This window comes from Solanum stenotomum, chromosome 5 (assembly GCF_019186545.1).
Source record: "Solanum stenotomum isolate F172 chromosome 5, ASM1918654v1, whole genome shotgun sequence".
Taxonomy (NCBI): domain Eukaryota; kingdom Viridiplantae; phylum Streptophyta; class Magnoliopsida; order Solanales; family Solanaceae; genus Solanum; species Solanum stenotomum.
This window is the reverse complement of record NC_064286.1, coordinates 44,094,717-44,115,884: the sequence shown is the minus strand read 5'-3', so window position 1 is coordinate 44,115,884 and position 21,168 is coordinate 44,094,717. Positions and strand designations below refer to the sequence as shown.

Genomic DNA, 21,168 nt, shown 5'->3' with positions numbered 1-21,168 from the left:
TTGGTTTGCTTCCGTCTGTTTATATTGTCATTTGCCTACTCTTGGTTAATTTCTACCCTCAGACCCATTACTTGTTGTTCCGGGTTACGGGTTGGCTTACCTGCTGGTGGGTTATAGTAGGTGCCATCATGACTTGATAAATCGGGTCGTGACAGAATCTTTTGTATATATGTTGAATCTTTGATTTAGAACTACAAATATTCTTGTTCCAATAATTCTATTAAGTTCGACACCTAGTATTTAGGAGTTGATTTCTATTTCAATTTGGTTTTTAGTCTGTAAATATATGTCTTTTGTTAGTCAATAATATAAAGGTTTGTAGTGCAATACATAATTTATCATTCTACTTTTCTTCCATTGTTACTTTCCTGCATTTTTTTTCTTTCAAAAACTTATAGGTGGGATCTAGAACTATTTTTCTGAAGGGAGCTTTGAGTGAAGAGATGGATTTCAAAAATAGTTTTTCATGAATAACTCATGCTGTTTTTGGTAATGAAAATTACGAATTATGAGTTGTGAGAATGGAAAATTACTTCGACACCCTTGATCTTTAGGAAGGAAGCAGTAGAAGAGGATTATGTAATTAATTCGTTACAAAATAATCTCACCAAAGCGCAAATCAAGAGTCTCAAGGAAAAGAAAATCATGAAGTCCACGACAAAAGCAACTCTGTTTGTTGTTGTCTTGACAACTATTTTAAAGAGAATTATATTTCTCCCATCACCAAAAGAAATTTGGAATTACCTTAAGAAAAAATATGTTGGAGGTGTAGGAATTCAAGTTGCAAAGAATAAAAGACTCCAAGAAAATCAAAGAATGCTTGGTATTCATAGCAAGGTAAGATTTCTAGGCACTAGATCAAAAAGAGTAAGTGATAAATATAAACACAAGTAGCCAAAGGTTTCATTGAATATTTTGACTTTAGCAAAAAATCAAGAAAGTCGTTCTTTGGATGTGATATTAAAGACTTCTTTAATTAAGAAGAAATGGAGTGAATGTTCGAATCCTAAGAAACAACCTCCCCAGATATTATAGAAGAGACATGTGATAACAGTCGTATTAAAGAAAAGAAGGCAAAGGTTTCCAATTCAATGGGAAAAGACTTCAGTAGAAGCAAAACTAGTGAAGGGACTGATGGAAAACACAGAGGTAAGAAGAGAGAGCGAGTCGGACAAGATATAGGTCGCACTGTGTCTCAACATAGTGTATATGTTGAAGATTTTGTACCAACCTTTCTCCTTCTCTATATATGTTAGCTAGTCTTTTTCCATTGAGACGTCTTGTTGTGTTCCACTAATGGGACTTCCATTTGTTCACAGTAGACACCTTTGTACTCATGACTTCCAGGTTATGATATTGGTTCCATTGTATATAATTTGAATTAGCAACGAACTTCGTTGCTAACCTTTGTTAAATTATTCATAGGTAACAAAATTTTATCAAAAATTTGTGACTAAATAGGATTAGAAATGTATTTTGTTGTTTAGCTATAAAATTTATCAATTGCTAATTTCCATTTTTAGTCAGTTCTTATGTGAACAAGACACTTAAGAAGAGTTTGAAGTGGCTGCAACAAAAGGTTACCAAATAGACAAATTTCTTTTTGAAGAATCTTGATGAGAATCTACACTATGCTGAGACACAATGTAATCTAGATCTTGTCAAATTTGTTCTCCCATTTTCCATCAGTCCCTTCGCTAGCTCTGCTTCAGTTGAAGTCTTTTTCCACGGACTTGGAGACCTTGCTTTCTTTTCTTTCTTACAGTGGTATCACATATCTCTTCTATAATATCTGGGGGAAGGTTGTGTCTTAGGAATCTAGCATTCACTCTATTTTCTCTTACGAGAGTCTTTAGTATCACATCTAAAGAATGGCTTTCCGAACTTTTTGCTCAAGCCAACTCTTTCAATGAATCCATCTTTTGCTGCTTCTATTTATATATATCACTAACCTTTTCTTATCTCACGGTTTGATAAAACAGTGCCCCCAATTGGATTGTCATCATAACTTACATCATCTCTCCTACACTTTTTAACTATAGAACTATCCAAAAATATCTCACTTAAGTTCCTCATCTTGGAATTTTCTATACATACAAAACATGTCACATAGAGTTAAGAGAAATCCAAGGATTTTATCAAGTTAAAAATACGATAGCTTAAGATATACCCCCATCAGGATGATTCTCAAGCGATCTTCTCTTCTCATTTTTCTTATGTATCTTCTTCTCTAAATTTGAGCTACTTGGCAGGCCCACCAGTTGATGGCCATTTTTATCAGTGGGAGAATTAGTAGTTGTTGGGATATATACTATTAACCATATCTTAAGATATATAATTTATTATAGAATAAATATTTATTCAGTTTTAATAGATCATATATTCGTTTATGGTGTCTGTTTACTTATATAGTAGATGATTTAGTGTGTAGACTTTTAGCTTATACACAAAGGATTAAATCAACTGTTCTTATAAGTATTAAGTTTTTTGTTCACAATCTAGGATGTAATTGGACATGCCATCGGTAAGATTGTACCACAAGATTTTATGTAATTTATCTTGATTATGGGAACGGTATAGTTTAAACTTCTTGTGTTAGTGCATTTTGTATGTATTGAACGGGACTGAGTAGAGATAGTTGTTTTAGACTAGCTGACAAAAACATATTCTCTAAACTATTAAATGTACTTATATTTTTAATCTTGATATAATTATTATGATCTATATATAAATTAATTATCATTTTGATTTATTAAAATATGAGATATTGAGATGGGTAAATATGTTTGGTAGATTGGATGATAATAATATATATTGGTGAAATAATAAGTTTGTCGATGAAATTTATGTCTCGTTATAGAGATTGATTGATATGTCTTATTGAGAAGCTTATCAGTTTCATCGTGTCAAACCTTACAAGTGAATTTATGAATTCGACACATGAAATAAGTTAAGTAGTGCTTTAAAGGAAATTAATCATTGAATTAAATTCGTCAGTAATTTAATTTATTGATTAGTATCTGTAAACTTAACATGGAGAATTACATAAGTGTTTAATGTGAAATTTTGAAATATAAATAGAGGAGTGGAATTACGAATTTCTAGTGGAATGATTTGTAATTTATAATGGTAAGAATAATTTAAATTAATTATTTGGAATTATTTTTATAATAGGAAGCCTCAATAATTAATTTTGTGATCCCTACAGTGCCCATATTTACTAGAACTCAGAATCCTATTTCTAAGGAGAAAAGAAGAGACTAGCGTGAGTTTTTCTTTTAAAAAGAAAACAATCGTGTATTTTTATGGTTAAAGAAAATAGCCTGTGTTTTGTTCTCCTTTTTGGATTGGGAAGAAATCTCTATAAGTAGGGATTCTCTTAACCTAGAAAAAGATTGAATGTTTCTATTCATACTTGCCCACCCAAGTATTGAGAGAGTTCGGATGTGAATTTTGGATCATTGTAGAAGACTACACGTCTGTTGTCTATCTTTTTAATTCACTTGAAGATCTGTCTAACTTGGGAATTCGCTTGAAGGAAGATTTGTCTAACTTGTGGATTCACTTGAATGTATCTGCTCACGCTTCAAGAGGTAATTCTTGACTGAAATTTCAACAAGTTTATGGGTTCTAGTATAATTGTATATATTCTAGCATAAACGATTTGGTTATCTATTATTACTAGAATTGTATATGTTCTAGCATAAACGATTTGGTTATCTATTATTCATCTAAGCAGTAAGATTCTGATATGCTTCCGCTTTGCATATAATTTTCTAACAATTGGCATCAATAGCTAAGTTTGCATCTAAATAGATAGCCTAATCTAGTTATACATATTTGTGATTATGTACATGAGTATGTTTTTTTTGTTCATATTCACGTATAAAAAGACATAAAAGGAAGTGCTATATTGCATGTGTCGGCGGCAGGTGTGTTCACAACGATTGTAATACTTTTTGGCAAAGTTAATATGTAATATTTGTCAAATAATGGATACAGTTGACCTACATGTGCTTGTTCCTTTTGATTAGCCAAGAATAAGTTTTTTTTATAATTTTTTTTTATTTGTTTTGACGACAAAAGTGGATTGTTGAAAAATAGTTTTGACCAAAGAATTCCTTAATTTTTTGGAGTAGAAATTCTTGTACTATTTTGTTCACTTTGCCAAAACTTCAAAAGAAAAGGAGAAATATATATAATTCATGAAGTGACGGTAACAGCCACTGGTGCCATCATTGTATTAGGATATTTTTCCTTTTTTCTAATTTCTTTCTTTCTTTTATAATTATATGAGCTTTGATTTCTTACATATGCATGTATACTTTAAGAAGTAATGATTGATAAATAATTCTTATGAAATTAATTATTTATTTGAAATCACGAAAAAAATTCTCTCTCTATATATATAAGGTTATATTAATATATGAACTGAGAATTATGATTAATAAATAAGATACACTAAGGTGGTTTATTTATTTCAGTCATTAGAATAAACTCAATATAACATGTATAAATTGTCCTACATAAATGTACACTAGTAAAAGTTTGTTTACTCAAGTGGAGATTAAACTTTAGATATTAGTATCACTTAATTAATTCATGAGAATAGATGATATTAAAGGTTTTCACTGATATGAAAGGTAAAAATGTAATATCTTGAATTCTCGGGTACATTAATCGAGAGGACAATTTGCGATAAAAAGATGTTGTGCGTCTTAATCAAAGGAAAGACACATAACATTATGCTCATTAGATAATTATTAAAGGATAATGAAATTTGAATCAAGTTGTTTTAATCTTTAACTATGCCTATAAAAATAATTATTTGTCAAATTTGGTCATAGTTTATGTGGTCATGAAATTTTTTGATCTTTGATTGACTTGAAATTTGATGGTTCCATTTAAAATCATTTAGATGAGTTTTAAGTAGTTTGTCAGATTAAAATTTGATTTGAATATGATAAGATCATTCTTTATATCTGTTATGTTTATGTCAAATTTGGAATATGATTGTGCATGGTTATTTAACATGAATTGATGTGTGATACGAATATAGGTCATATTGTTTTAATTTCTAAAGATTCTTAAATCACTTGAATTAAAATTTGGTCATAGCTTTTGGAATAATTGTTTTAATAAACTTCAATTGAGCTGAAATTTTGTACGTTCATTGATAACGGCCTAGTAAGAAGTACTCATTGCTATGTGGTTATGATTTTAAACTCGTTCTTTGGAATTATAATGTGATTTAGTATGAATGAAATCCTTTATATCAATTTTATCTATGTTCTATGTATTACATGATTACACATGATGAGTTAACATGAATTGATATATGATAAGGATAAGATCTGATTATTTTTCTTGAAATCGTTTGAATATGAATTTGATCATAGCTTTGGAGATAAATATTATTTTTGAACTCTGACTTATCTGAAATTCGGTGTGCTCATTAGAAACGATCAAATAAAAAATACTCATTGTTATGAAGTGATTTGACAATTTGAGGTTGTTTAGATAATGTTTTTAGATATTTTTTATATTCTGAAAATTACTCGACTATGATATAGTGGTGATTGACATTGTTATCTATGGTCTTCATGACTAAATTTTAGTGAAATATTAAGTTCATGTGTTGCCTTTGACCGTCCTCCATATCAGATGAAATTAATACAAGTCTTTAAAATTTAATCTCTAATTTTGATAATTTGTGTTGACTATCCCTATCTGCGTAATATTAGATTGGATCAATGAATCTAGGGATAATGATATTCACTTGGCATAATTAACATATACTCTCAATTTGAGTTAGCTTTTGATCTAAATTTATTGCAGTGAATATCTAACATCTCAAATGTATGTTGCATGTGTAGTTATTTTTCATCAAACTTTGCCGTTCAAGATACATGGATATCTATGAGGTATGATTTTAATTTTAATATTCAATGTATACATAAACATGTTGATTTTTAGAAAATAATACTCAGATAATGTAAATAGTGTTTAGAATTTTGTTCTTTGTTCTTGATTAGTATATCTATTTCACAAATGATAATATGTGATAGGAATTACTCAACAAAAAATCTTAAATTATATTTTGGACAAATAATATTTTCGATCAAATTGATCATAGTTTTGGAATTTGAAAAAAGGGGACTCTGGTTGATATGAAATTTGGTAGATTCATAAGAACGACCTAATAAGAAATATTATTTCTTTCGATCGTTATATGAGTTTTGGTCATATTTGGTTATAGGGGCCCCTCCCTTGATTACCAAGATTGAATAGTAGTGAAGTATTAATTTTATGTGCTGGCTTAGAACTTCCTCCCTATCAGATGAAATAAATGCACGTCACTATGTATTTAATCGTTTAGTTTTGATAATCTGTATTAACTCTCCTAAATTGAGTAATATATGATTGGATCAATGTAACTAGAGGATTTTCACTTGAATTAAACTAACAGTAGACTCTCCATCTGAGTTAGGTTTGTATAAGTTTATGGGGTGAATAATCGGTCATTGTACATGTGTATTGCATGGGTACTTCTCCAATCTCATCAATTGGCTATTCAAGATGCATGAATATATATGTATAAATGAGCCCTAAATTTTGTTATTTAGGATTATTCGAAATATCATGATCTATTTAATGTATTATATCTCATATTCTCAATTGACATTATGCACCGACTTAGTACTACTTAAGCTTTTCTTTTGGTAGAGATAAGATATTAATTCAAAGAATGCATTCCAAATTTACCTTATGTTAGAAAGAATTATTTTCAATTTCTAACTAGATAAGAGATGAGTATTTAATATATTTGTTTGTAACTCTTCTATCATTGAGTTTGATGAATATTTTAATTCTTGTGGTATATTGATGCGCGTTTTTTTATTAGTATTATATCTCATGAATTGAATTATATTAATCTGTCTCATAAGGGAAAATATCTTTAAAATCGAATGAAACTTATCTATACATTAGCGTCTAAGTCATTTATTCTGAATAGAATTTTGAGGTTGGTTAATGGATAGACATACCGGTTCATTGAAAGTGCAGTCACTACAAACATGTGAGTCTTGTTTAGAAGGAAAATGACTAAGAGACATTTCCTCTTAAAAAGGAAAAAGAGGTAGTGATAAGTTATAATTAATCTATTCTAATTTATGTAATAAATGAGCATTTGGGCAAGAGGTGAATTTGAGTATTCTGAGTTTTCAGAAAGGTTACTCATGATATGAATATTTTTTTTTGATGTTTTGTAAGTCTGAATGTCTTGATAAACTCAAAATATTTAAGACACATGAAAATAGCATGATGAAAAATATATAAAGTCACATCAATCTGATTGTAGTGATGTAAACTTCTCTTCAAAGCTCATGAGTCACTTATCTTATAGAACAATTGCACTTTAATTGTCTACACCAGACACTCTATAATAGATTGGTGTAGAAGAGAAAAGAAGTAGACTCTTATGAGGATGATAAGATTAATTATTGACTTATTATTAGTTATTTTGTTTCTTTTGGGATAGATTCTAATAACTACATATCACATTTTGATTTCAATTTCTTTCAAATTACTACCTTGAACAACTATAAAACTAGTTGGATTTGACGTAAGTCTAATCTGTGACATGTTCAGATATAGGATTGTCCAGCACATGTGCTAAGTGGGAGAATAAGAAAATTGGAATTAAGAACAGAATGTCTGTGTTAATTGGATATCCTAAAGAATAAAAGAAGGTTTATTATAATGTCTTATAAAAAATAAGGCAATTGTTAATACAACTGTCTGAATTCTAGAAAAGGATCATTTAGTAAACCATGTTCCTAGAAATAAACTAGTTTTACAGGAATTGAACAAAGAAATAACAAATAAGTCAATTATAAATTCAGACGCTCAAGAACATCTAATTAGTATGTCAGAACTGATGTTCCATTGCATTTAAGTAGTGGGAGAAACCTTACTAGACATAAGAAAACTACTACCTCAAGTAGTGGGAGTGATGTTGAGCAAATTAACACCACATGAAAAGTTGTTAATATTTTAATATCGAAAGATTTTGAAGAAAATATTAAGACTCAATAACATGAAAGTGTAATAATGTTGTAGTACTTACTCGTAGTGGAAGAATCATAACAAAGATTGATTTGTTTTGTACGCTCGAGAGAACTTTCATTATAGAACTTCTGAAAAGAAGTACACTCTTGGAGGGTTTCATGATAAGGTCTTTCAAGATTTAGTACAAAATCTATTTGTTACGAAGAAGCACTATTTGAAAAAATTGCATGAAAAAATAGCTTAGTAAATTTATTTCGATAAGAAATAAATAAATAAATGGCTATGAAAGTTGTAAATGTATAGTTAAGAGTCTATGTGGGAGGTTGTTAGGGTATATATTATTAATCATGCATTTAGACATAGTATTCTAACAATTTTCAAGATTAAATATTTAAGTAGGAGATTGTTAGGGTATGTACTATTAACCATGCATTTTGATATAATACATTATAGCAATGTGATGGTTAAAAGTCTAAGTGGATATTGTTGGGATATATACTATTAACCATATCTTCAGATATAATATTTATTATAGAATAAATATTTATTCAGTTTTAATAGATCAAATATTATTTTATTGTGTCTATTTACTGATATAGTAGATAATTTAGTGTGTAGAGTTTTAGCTTATACACACATGATTAAATCATCGGTTCTTATAATTATATTGTTTTTCGTTCACCGTCTAGGATGAAAATTGTACATTCCATCGGTACGATTGTAGCACAAGATTATATGTAATTTATCTTGATTATGGGAACGGTATAGTTCCAACTTCTTGTGCTAGTGCATTTTGTATGTATTGAATGAGACTGAGTAGAGATACTTGTTTTGGACAGGCTGGCAAAAACATATTCTCTAAACTATTAAATGTACGTATATTCTCAATCCTGATATAACTATTATGATTTGTATATATTAATTATCATTTTGATTTATTAAAATCTGAGATCTTGAGATGGATCAATATGCCTGGTAGATTGGATGATAATAATAATATATATTGGTGAAATAATAAGTTAGTTGATGAAATTCATGTCTCGTTATAGAGTATGATTGGTATTCCTTTTTGAGAATCTTATAAGTTTTCATCGTGTTAAACCTTACAAGTTGATTTATGAATCTGACACATGAAATAAGTTAAGTATTGCTTTAAACGAAATTAATCATTGAATTAAATTCGTTAGTAATTTAATTTATTGATTAGTATTTGTATTCTTAACATTGAGAATTACATAAGTGTTTAATAGGGAATTTCGAAATATAAATAGAGGAGTACAATTACGAATTTCTAGTGGAATGATTTGTAATTTATTATGGTAAGAATAATTCAAATTAATTATTTGGAATTATTTTCATAATAGGAAGCCTCAGTACTTAATTTTGTGGTCCCTACAGTGGCCATATTTAACTAGAACTCAGAATCTTATTTCTAAGGAGAAAAGAGGAGACTAGCGTGAGTTTTTCTTTTAAAAAGAAAACAGTCGTGTATTTTTATGATAGAAAAAAATAGCCTGTGTTTTGTTTTTCTTTTTGAATTGGGAAGAAATCTCTGTAAGTAGGGATTCTCCTAACCTAGAAAAGGATTGAAGGTTTCTATTCATACTTGCCCACCCAAGTATTGAGAGAGTTCGGATATGAATTTGGGATCATTGTAGAAGACTACATAGCTACTATCTATGTTGTGGATTCACTTAAAGATCTGTCAAACTTGAAAACTTGCTTGAAGGAAGATCTATCTAATTTGTGGATTCGCTTGAAGGTATCTGCTCACGGTTCAAGAGGTAATTCTTGAATTAAATTTCAGCAAGTTTATGTGTTCTAGCATAATTGTATATGTTCTAGCATAAACGATTTGATTATATATTATTCATGTAAGCATTAAGATTCTGGCATGCTTCCGTTGTGCATATAATTTTTTAACAATAGTAACATTAGAGAGTCTACTAATTGGGGTTCCCTGATGGGTTGTTTTGACATTATTTGATGACACTAGCTAAATCTTACGGTTTGGTTGCAGTTTAAGATAAATAATTTTTAACGACATGTTATCAGAGGCATATAGTGCATATGATCTATAGGTCCAACAAAACCCAGTATTTTCCATATGAAACACAAATAAATATGTCAAAAACAACTAAAACTATTAAAAGTGCAAAAAGAATATATAATTGTGAACACATAATTTCAAATGTACAATGAGATTAGCATTAAGAATCTTAAAGACTTAAAGGGTTAACTTATCTAGTTTAAATCTTAAATCTTAAATCTATCTATGGATGATGTCATAATTTTGAGTTTCAATTTGTAGAAAGCAATCATGAACAAATTATAATAAGAAACTTCTAAAGCCCCAAAGAACACTCGATCTTTTGATTTTTCATACAACAAAATCATAACTTTCAGTATATTTTGTAGGGTAAACTAAATTAGACGGATACTTGAGTTTTAGAAAAAAAAGTATTGTTCTAATATCATACTCCACTAAATTTGCTTACAATTTAAGGGCATTTTTTGGAATACAAGATTTACTTAAAGAAATGTGACAAGAAAAACTTTGAAATATTTTGGAATAAGAGAGAGTTATACATCGTTATCAGATATTACACCCTTATAATTATTTACATGCACGTGTTTATCTAAAGTTATATGGTTACAAACATAGATATGCATATTGGTGTATTCACATAGAAAGCACACAAGTCTGAAAATTAAGATAATAAATTTGAAACTTATATCACATCATAAATAAAGCATAATAAAAGTTTGTATGTATGTTGGTATGTTTTATGTTGTTAGTACATACACAATTATGCTTTATTAATAGTACAAAGATGGGCAAACTATCCAGTGCACATATCATAAGAAATTGGATAATATAGATTAGTAATTATATTATGAACTAAATAATGCAGTTACAATAAAATAGGGATTGAAAATCTACATTAAATATCAATAAAAATCAAATATGTCGTGTATCATCCATTAAAAACATGAGACATAAGTACTTAGTTATGTTTAGCTTCGAAAAAGTAAGAAAAAACATATAACTTACTAAAATGAAAAACTAAAAGACCATTGTTCTAAGATTGAAAACTATTTCTAATTAGAAAGTTTTCCTGAACTTTCTTGAGCTTTGCCAAAATAACATGATGTAGAAAGATTCCACAAAAATCAAGTCACTGTGCCTGAAATAAGTTGACTAGTTGTAGTGAAGTTACAGTGGAATGCACGACTTCTCAATGTAAAATTGCAAATAACAACCACTTTCCTCTTGCAGATGGGGCAAGTGTTCTGGATCATACTTGTCACGACCCAAGCCTAGGGCCTAGACGTGACCGGCGAATGGGGAACCCGAAGGAATCCCAAACAAGCCTCATAGCATATCATTACACATCCTTGGTCGCGGAAGCAATTAAAATGACCATAAGCGATAAGCATAATCAAGGGGGAAATCGGGACTAAGGGAGCAAGAGAAAAAAAAAAGGAATGATACATAAATACCATAGATGAGTCAAGCTCAAGCATAATACACAACTTGTCCAACACCACCTCTAAACATGAGTACTTAGCGGGGGCCAAGACAAACTACCGGGCTCACCCTCATAGTCAAAACATAACTAAAAAGAAGAGTCTTATACATAGCAAAAGATCATGAGCAACGTCCCCGGAATGGAGGACTCACCAATAACCTTGATAGGAAATCGTATTAGCCACGCGGAGGAGGATGGTCAAGCGGTGCTCCGGTCCCTACATGGTGACATCATGTAGGCATAGAGTATGCGTTAGTACGTTTGAATGTACTAAGTATATGGGATGCAATGCAATGCTACAATAGATGGACATCATAGGAAAAATGCATAATCATACCCGATAGATAGCACATTAATGAAATGATATATATAATGACGCTTACATAAAAATCATATTTAGTGGGACGTAGTACATGTGTGGTGAGTGACCATCAATATAGTATTTTCCAAGGCCTACCACCCCCTTGGAGAGGCGAAAGAGGTACAAACCCCTCAATGTGGTTACCCGGGCCTACCACCCCCCGAGCTAGGGACCAAGGTACAAACCCCTCGATGTGGTTATACGGGCCTACTACCCCCCGTACTAGGCAACCAAGGTACCAACCCCTTGATACGGTTACCCGGGCCTACAACCCCCCGAGCTAGGCTTGGTCGACTCACAACACTTATATAGAGAAAATCATATACATGTATCCCTTTCATCATCATTTCAATAATTATATAATCATCCGACTCATAGGATGTACATTGGACATTCCATTTCCTAAGAATTCTATCAATGGCATTTTATCAAACACATGGTGGGCTATTGTTCATGTAGATAAAATTATGTCTTTCAAGAGTATTAAGTCCAACCAATTCCGAAATACATATAAATCAGCCCACCAACAACATACATATATATATCAACCTTCATAATTTGATCATGGAAGCATGAAAACCATAAACATCACATAATAATTCCATTTCATGATAATATGCAAAAATAGACCATAATAGAATGTGTAGTAGTAATTCCATAATTCAAGAGTTCATAAATGATCATAAGGACCCATAAACTTGAAGTAAAATAGAGGATAAATGGTTGGACTTGTGGAAAGGAAGGTTTCCACAATCAACCCACATACCTCAACTTTGGAGAATCCTTGATGAAGATTGGAATGGAGAATTGATGCTTGAGATTGAGTCTTGAATCCGGAATTAGAACTTGAGATGTTTGAATTTGGTTGAAGATCTTGGTGGAATTTTGGAGAGGGATTAGTGAGTGTTTTTGAGTGTTTTGAAGCTAGAAAGAAATATAACTAAGTATGGGACAATCCTCTTTTTTATAAAAGAAAAACGTCCCAGCCGCTACAGTAACGTAGCTCACTGGAATTTGCAAATCTGCTCCGACAGGTTTTACGAAAATGGTCATAACTCCTTCATCCTAACTCGAAATGAGGTGAAACCAATTGCATTGGAAAGATAACTCGAAGGGCTTTAATTTAATAGGTAGTGGTCCTTACAGTTCCTTGTGTGCTAAGAGATATGCCCCTTTAAAGTTGACCCTGAAAATCGCATTTTTTGCGATTTTCGAATTTTGATACGGTTGCTCTAAAATTCGGGTTAGACCCATTTCCCACTCAATTTGACCCCCTGAATAAGAATATGAAGTCGAATTTCCGAAATCAAGCACGGATTTTGAGATATATGGAAATTACAATTATAGGTGTTTCCGAAGCACATTTTCGGGCATTTTTGGGGTCGTTTCAATACTCCACTCTTTGGGGCAGTCAATATGGTATATATGGCCACAATCGTTTCTTGCAAGGTCTTCCCTATCAAAATTCTCCTCCTAAGACGCACAAAAGACTTTAAGTGAGCTATGAACTTTATCAATAATCATTGTGAACTTATTATTTATATTAATTTGTCACTAGCTTTGCTTATAGTGAAATATTTTCCAAAGAACTTGGAGAACTGTGATTTCTTTTCTTTCTTAAAGTCATTATCACACGTCACTTCTATAATATATGGGGAAGGTTGAGTCTCAAGATTATTGCATTAACGCATTCCTCTTAAGGAAGTCTTTAATATCACATCTAAATAATGGTTTTCTGGAATTTTTATTAAAGACAACTTTTTCAATGAATGAACATTTGGTTGCTTGTATTATAAATTTATGATCCACTATTCGATAAACCAGTTCCCCAAATGGGATCGTCATCATTTTATCTCTCGTGATCATTTTATTTGTCGAACCATCCAAATCGGTCTCACTTATGATCCTAATCTTGAAGAATCTTCAGCATCTGCACTATGCTGTGACACAGTGCAATCTAGATTCTGTCCGACTCGCTCTCTCTTCTTACCTCTACCTTTCCATCAGCCCTTTCACTAGCTCTGCTTCTACTGAAGTCTTTTCCTATGGAATTGGAAAACTTTGCCTTCTTTTCCTTAATACGAGTGTTATCACATGTCTCTTCTATAATATCNGGGGGGGGGGGGGGTGTTTCTTAGGATTTTGGCATTAACTACATTTCCTCTTAATTAAGGGAGTCTTGAATATCACATCCAAAGAATGAGTTTCAGGATTTTTTGCTAAAGTCAAATTATTTAATGATTCAACCTTTGGTTGCTTTTGTTTACATTCATCACTTACCTTTTTCTGATCTAGTGCCTAGAAATATTACCTTGTTATCAATATCAAGCAATCTATCCAAGCATTATTTGATTTTCTTGGAGTTTTTTATTCTTTGCAACTTGAATTCTTCACCTCCAACATATTCTTTCTTAAGATAATTTCAAATATCTTTTGGTGATGGGAGAAATATTAATCTCTTTAAAATAGTTGTTGAGACAACAACAAACATAGTTGCTTTCATCGTGGACTTCATGATTTTCTTTTCCTTGTGACTCTTGATTTGCGCTATGGTGGGATTATTATTTAACAGATTAATTTCATAATCCTCTTCCACGACATTCTTCCTAACGATCAAGGGCTTCCAAGTAATTTTTCGTTCTCACAACTCATAATTGGTAATTTTCATTACTAAAACCAGCATGAGTTATTCATGAAAAACTATTTTTGAAATCCATCTCTTCACTCAAAGGTCCCTTTAGAAAAATAGCTCTAGATCCCACCTATCACTTTTTGAATGAAAAGAAATGCATGAAAATAACAATGGAAGAAAAGTTGAAGGATAAATTATGTATTGCACTAAAGAAATTTATATTATTGACTAACAAAAGACATGTATTTACAGACTAAAAAACAAACTGAAATAGAAATCAACTCTTAAATACTATGTGTCGAACTTAATAGAATTATTGGAACAAGAATATTTGTAGTTCTAAATCAAAGATTCAACATATATACAAAAATTTAAATTTTGTATGTATAGCTCTTAAGCTTCTACATTATTGTCTTGAAGCCACATCGAGAAAGCTTAAAAAGTGTTAGTATAAGATCTGTGATGCTTTGAGTAAACTCAACGAGAGCAGGCCATGTGAAGTCAGTATATAATCGAGGGTTGTTGTAGTCAACAAATTCAATTGGTGGACTCACCACCTTATCTTTCTCAGGACAAAGAAAGAAAGCAAGTGATTTTCTAGGAGTCTTGTTGTTAACCACTGCTCTATGCAAGCAACTTTTGTATCTATTATTCGATAGGGCCTGCAAAAGGAATAACACCAAATATGTTATATTCAATTTGTAAGTCTTAGAATTCATGATGTATATCATTGCGCGTCATGTGGAAAGATCTTATAATGTTTTTCACCAAAAAAGTGTATTATTTGTTTAATTGATTATGTTTATATTATTTGTATGTAATACATAATACATTAGCTTATTATATAGTACTGGTTTGTAAATTTGCTTACCATAAATGTGTCGCCTATGTTAAGCATAAAAGCATTAAAATTTGGACGAATGGATTACCATTCGTTGTCGACAAAAATGTGAAGTCCTGACTTGAATTAAGGCATAATACAAAATCCATTGAATTCAATAAATAGGATACACAATTTAATCAGATACAATGTTTTGATGTATTCATTGTACTTTATGTATCCTAAATTATTATTTTGATGTAAATTCAATAAATATGATACATAAATTATTAGGATACAATAATTTTGATGTAAGAAAAATTAACATTTCCTGAATCTCAAAAGACTCTTTAAATTAATAAATATTAATTTATCTATTAAGTTATACATCTACAAATTAATATTATTTTTGTAGTTTCACCTATATTAATTTAATGAGTTTTACTATAGTATTATTTAAGAATAAAAGTTATTTGTAGCTATATAAGGAAAATAAATCGGAAAAATTCTTTAAGTATCTCTACCTATGATTATACTATATTATGTGTAGATATGGCTATGTACATTCTATAACAAAGTTATACCCCATTTTTAAGAATTATTAAGCCATTCTTAGCAAATTGTTTGGACCCATTTTTGATATTTCAAAGCTTTTTAAGGAAAACTTTTCAAACTCTGATTTGAAATCTATGGTCAAACATATCTATAAATATATTTCCTTTTTAAAAATTTGCTTCAAAATATATGAAAACTCTCTGGCCACAAAATAAGGAACTATTATTATGCCCTTCTCAACAAACTGTTCAAACCCGTTTTTAATACTTGAGAACTTTTAAAGGAAATTCTTTCAAAATATATGGTCAAAAATTTCTTTGAAAGTATTTCCTTTTTTAAAATCTGATTCAAACAACATATGAACTTCTACTCAAATTTGAAGGGCAATCAGGTTCAAGTGGGAAAAAAATCGTCTGTTGTTTCATCGGAAGACGATGAAGAATGGGAAACTGTTTGCCCAAAGTACAAGTCTGTAGTCACAAGAACTCATGACTTCATTCCTTCAAACTTGAGGGCCATTATTGGGGGGCAGGTCAAGAGCCTTGTAAAAGTGAGAGGGAACAAATCCTCTGTGATTGTTCAATCATTTTTGGTATTCCATCATGATATTTAACACGAAGCTGTTCATAATATTCAAGATGCTCTCCACCTATTTTCTGCCCCTAAGACACTCAATAGATATAGAATTATTGTAGAAATGGTTGGAGTGGATACTGCTAGGAAATCCATTAGCATACAGACACTTCCTAAGATGATGATTTTACACGTGAAGCGGTTTGGTTATGGAAGCTATGGAAGTACCAAATTGCATAAACCTGTGCATTTTCCTCTTGAACTAGTTCACGGCTTATCACTAGTTCAAGAGGAAAATGCACATGGTTATGCAATTTGGTACTTCCATAGCTTCCATAACCAAACCGCTTCAGGTGTAAAATCATCATCTTAGGAAGTGTGTGTATGCTGATGGATTTACTAGCAGTAGCCACTCCAACCATTCCTACGGTAGTTCTATATCCCTCGAGTGTCTCAGGGGCAGAAAATAGGCGGAGAGAATCTACAATGTTATGAATAGCTTCGTGTGAAATATCAAGATGGAATACCAAAAATGGTTTAACTATCGCAGAGGCTTTGTTCCCTCTCACTTTCACAAGGTTCTTCAACTGCCCCCCAATAATGGCACTCAAGTTTGAAGGAATGAAGTCTTGAGTTCTTGTGACTGCAGACTTGTTCTTTGAGCCAACAATTTCCCATTCTTCATCGTCTTCAGATGAAACAATAGACGAAATTTTCCCACTAGAACCTGATTGCCCTTCAAGCTTTAATATGATAAAAATTTGGATAGAAGGTCATATGTTTTTTGAATCAGATTTTAAAAAAGGAAATACTTTTAAAGATACGTTTGACCATAAATTTTGAAAAAAATCCTTAAAAAGTTCTCCAGTATCAAAAACGGGTGTGAACAGTTTGCTGAGAAGGGCTTAATAGTGCTTAATTTTGTGGCTAGAGAGCTTTCATATATTTTTGAAGCAAATTTTAAAAAAGAAAATATTTTTAAAGATATGTTTGACCATAGATTTCAAATCAGATTTTGAAATTTTTTCCTTAAAAAGCTTTGAATATAAAAAATGCGTCCAAACAGTTTGCTAAGAATGGCTTAATAATGCTTAAAATTGGGGTATAATTTTGTTATAGAATGTAACATATCTACACATAATATAGCATAATCATAGGTAGGGATATTTAAAGAATTTTTCCGATTGATTTTCCATAGATAGATTTCATTATATAGCTACAAATAACTTTATTCTTAACATGAAACTATAGTAAAACTCACTAAATTAATATAAGTATAACTACAAAATATTATTAATTTGTAGATGTATAATTTAATAGATAAATTAATATTTATTAATCTAAAGAGTCTTTTGAGATTCAAGTAATGTTAATTTTTATTACATCAAAATTATTGTATCCTAGTAATTTATGTATCATATTTATTGAATTTACATAAAAATAATAATTTATGATACATAAAGTACAATGAATACAACAAAATATTGTATCTTATTAAATTATGTATCCTATTTATTGAATTCAATGTTTTATGTATTATGGCTCAATAATTCAAGTCAGGACTTCAGGTTTTTTTGTGGACAACAAATGGTAATCCATTCGTCCAAATTTTAATGCTTTTTTGGTTAACACAGGTGACACATTTATGGTAAGAAAATTTACAAACTAGTATTATATAATGAGCTAATGTATTAAGAATTACATACAAATAATATAAACATAATCAATTAAACAAATAATACATTTTTTGGTGAAAAACATTATAAGATATTTCCACATGACGGGCAATGATATACATCATGAGTTCTTAGACTTACAACTTGAATAGAACATATTTGGTGTTTGTACTTTTGCAGGCTCTATAGAATGGTGGATACAGAAGTATCTTGCACAGAGTAGTGGTTAACAACAAGACACCTAGAAAATCACTTGCTTTCTTTCTTTGTCCAGACAAAGATAAGGTGGTGAGTCACCAACTGAATTGGTGGACTACAACAAGCCTCGACTACATTCTGACTTCAGATGCCATGCTCGTCTTGAGTTTACTCAAAAGCATCGCAGAGCTGATACGAACACTCTTTAAGTATTCTCGATGTGGCTTCAATACAATAATGTAGAAGCTTAAGAGATTTACATATGAGGTTCAAGATTGAAGGCCTAGGAATCTTTTGTATATATGTTTAATCTTTGATTTAGAACTACATATATTCTTGTTGCAATAATTCTATTAACTTAGACACCTAGTATTTAGGAGTTGATTTCTAATTCAGTTTGGTTTTTAGTCGTCTTTTGTTAGTCATCAATAATATAAAGCTCTATAGTGAAATACATAATTTATCCTTCAACTTTTCTTCCATTGTTATTTTGTTGCATTTATTTTCTTTCAAAAACTGATAGGTGGGATCTAGAGCTATTTTTCTGAAGAGACCTTTGAGTGAAGAGATGGATTTCAAAAATTGTTTTTCATGAACGACTCAGGCTGTTTTTAGTAATGAAAATTACTATTTATGAGTTGTGAGAACGGAAAATTACTTTGAGACCCTTGATCTTTAGGAAGGAAGCCATGGAAGAGGATTATGAAATTAATCCATTACATAAATAATCCAACCATAGCGCAAATCAAGAGTCACAAGGAAAAGAAAATCTATGAAGTCCACGACGAAAGCAACTTTGTTTGTTGTTGTCACAACAACTATTTTAAAGAGAATTATATTTCTCCCCTCACCAAAAGAAATTTGAAATTATCTTAAGAAAGAATATGTTGGAGGTGAAGGAATTCAAGTTGAAAGGAATAAAAGACTCCAAAAAAATAAAAAAATGCTTGGATAGATTGCTTGGTATTGATAACAAGGTAAGATTTCTAGGCACTAGATCAGAAAAGGTAAGAGATAAATATAAACACACGCAGCCAAAGGTTGATTCATTGAACAATTTGTCTTTAGCAAAAAATCTAGAAAGTCATTATTTGGATGTGATATTAAAGAATCCCTTAATTAAGAGGAAATGGAGTGAATGCCAGAATCCTTAAGAAACAACTCTNCCGAGATATTATAGAAGAGACATGTGATAACAGTCGTATTAAAGAAAAGAAGGCAAAGGTTTCCAATTTCATGGGAAAATACTTCAGTAGCAGCAGTGCTAGTGTAGGGACTGATGGTAAAGGTAGAGGTAAGAAGAGAAAGCGAGTCAGACAAGATCTAGATTGCTCTTTGGCTCAGCATAGTGCAGATGCTGAAGATTCTTCAAGATGAGTGATGTTTGTGTAATCAAGACACAACTTCCAATGCAAGTGTCTACGATCGTACAATAGAAAAGCAACCCAACCAAGGGTTGGGGTCGAGTCCTAAGGGAGTGGGCTTGAGAATTAATAGAAAAATAAAATTAAGTTCTAATTATTCATAGCTAAAAACATTATCGAATAAGAACATGTTAAATCTAAGGGGTGACACAAGAGTGTCAATTAACAATAGGGGTTTGTCACAGGTAAACAAAAATCAGCAAAAATGCAAAGAGTACTAATCAAACAGAGAGAATTCTTGGGATCTTGGGATGTGATATGAATACGGGATATACTAAACTATTGGGTACATGCTTTTGATAATAAATCCGTTGAATATTTGTGACTAGGCTAGACTATAGTGGGGTAAATTCTCTCTCGAGCAATTTACCCCGAATCAACTCGGTTTCTCTCGAACACCAAGTTGCCGCATGAAGAACAACCTCCGCCTTATCCCACTCACTCTCTCGAGCTGAGTGTGTGGGAGAAGGACTAGGGTTCACTCTCTCGAGCTGAACTTCATGTCGACCCAATCCCACCCGCCATCAATTTAGTAGTCTTAGTTTTACAACCTTTCTCTCGAGCAAGACGAAAACACAAAGGTGAAATCATATTTGCGTGCAACTACAATTTCATTAAGTTTCACCACAACTACTAAATGGAATCTGATATACACAACAAATAAATCATCAACAAGCAAGACCCAACAGATAATCTAAACCCATATTCACAAAATTACACCCCAAGAATTGGGGTTTTAGCTAGACATGTAAAAGAGATTGAAATTTATACCAATATGAGTTTGCATTCAAATGGGTATGAAGATTTATGTCTCAAAATAAGCAAAGATTGAAGAATCCACAAGACCCAAGTCCAAATTCTTAGAGTTGAAACCCTTTGAATCTTCAAGTTCTTCAAAACCCTCTCCAAACTTAGAAATCAAAATTCTATGTTAAAAATTCTATATTAAAAATCTGATATTAAGATACAACTCTCAACGAATATTTATAGTTTTCAAAAATTTGTGCTGCAGCGGATCATTCAGCGTCCTTAGTCAAGATCACCGATCAACTCGACGATCCGCCCTTTGGTAGGTTTCATCGTCTTCTTGCTCTATCCTTCAGCATCGTCGTGTTTTGGATCATTGGGCGACATAGTACTACTTCACGGAACTGCTCGGCGACATGCCGACTGTTCCTTTTCACCGCCGATTTGATCCTTTCTTTCAGGGCTCCAACAGTGGAACAAAAGGCGAGGATAAGACCTTTTGGAAACTCGCCGAATAGGTTCGGCGATTCTCAAATCTTCATTTCTTCGTTCTTTCAGCTGCCTTTGTTCCTTTTTTGC

The 21,168-nt window shown here is 31.4% G+C and overlaps 1 pseudogene; it reads right to left on the bottom strand.

Annotated features, from left to right (window-relative positions):
• Window positions 1–21,168, bottom strand: part of LOC125864026 (gibberellin 20 oxidase 1-like) — a 122,391-nt pseudogene that overhangs the window by 13,267 nt on the left and 87,956 nt on the right.